The sequence below is a fragment of the Atta colombica genome, unplaced genomic scaffold (genome assembly GCF_001594045.1).
Source record: "Atta colombica isolate Treedump-2 unplaced genomic scaffold, Acol1.0 scaffold181, whole genome shotgun sequence".
NCBI lineage: Eukaryota > Metazoa > Arthropoda > Insecta > Hymenoptera > Formicidae > Atta > Atta colombica.
Window position 1 is genome coordinate 309,739 of NW_017259273.1, and position 1,503 is coordinate 311,241.

The following is a 1,503-nucleotide window of genomic DNA, read 5'->3' on the forward strand; positions in this document are numbered from 1 at the left end:
GACCGATCACCAGTACTACAATCAGGCCTATAAGTTATCTACTGTACTGTAGGTTCATTTGGACATGGGTTCTTTTGAACTTTGAAACAAATAAATTGCAAAAGTGATCACAAAACAATATTTTGATATTTTCGAATATTCCACACTCTTTAATTATCTTAAATTATCTTTCATTTTTTAATACCTTTTAATTAATGATTTACAAGAATTTTTTTTTTTAATTTTCGCTGATGGCTGAAAATATATATATTTTATTCTATGAATGTTATGAGAATTGTCAAATTGCTGTCACATGTTCGGTGTCTTATAAAGACTTTATAAATAGCACGCAAATCTGCTTATCGTTCATATTTAATTTATTTTAATTAAAAAGGTCCTATTTGGAACACGATCTAATTTAGGCCACTCTCTCTTAATACAATTTAGAACATTAATTAATTTAGAACATTAACCAACGATTATCTTTTCATCAGAAAATATCACTTTGCTTTTGTCTAATAACTTTCTGTCATGTACAAACAACATCTTTTGATGGCTTAATTTATCTCTATTTTTTAAAAGTAATAATAAATTAGATATGTCACTTGCTTTCAATTGTTGTTCATGTATTGTACATATTACGTTTTTTTTAATTATTTGGCAACAAATCTCGCTATGTATTCAGTAATATCTTCGATAATTAGAATTAAGATAGTAATAAAAAAAATATAATCGTGATCAATTGAAATAAAATTTTTATCAAGTGAACTTTTGTTAATAGTATTAGTGATGTCCTTGTATTTCGAATTTATATCAAGTTGATAATTTTCGTTAATAATATTAGTCATATCCTTATATTTCGAATTGGAAATTAATATTGACATAGAATTTAACATAATCTAAAAATACAAAGATGTTTCCTTCTATTTCAGGAGGCAAAAAGTACAAGAAAAATTATTTATTATTACAAGAAGTATTAAAATCAGCTCATCTAATTATCAGCTCATCCTTATAAAAACAGGTGCTCCATCAAAGATTATTGAATACACATGACACCCTGTATTATGTAATAATGATAAGCAAATTTATAACAAATTTACTTTTTCCGGAGCGTCAAAATCCTCAAGAAAATATCCTAATAGTATTCTATCCTAATAGTTTTCCAATGATTGTTTGAAGTAACTAAGAAATATTAAAGCGTTGCTAAGTGTTGCTTGATATAAATCATTTTGGTCATAAATGAAATCAGAGCCTATATTGATAAAGCCAACATAATTAATCCCAATGAACATGCTCGAATTGCCATTTTATCAATCATTATCGAGTTACGACATTAATAACATTTCTTTCTTGTACTTTTTTGTCGAGTAGAGTTAAAGGTTTCATACTTGCGCTCCATCAATTGTCTTATACCATTTTCGTATTGTATTTAATCACTAGATAATATCTTATTAATCTAATATGATACCATATAGCGTTATGCGATGTTCTGGTATATATATTGAACAATGTATAGTAGACATA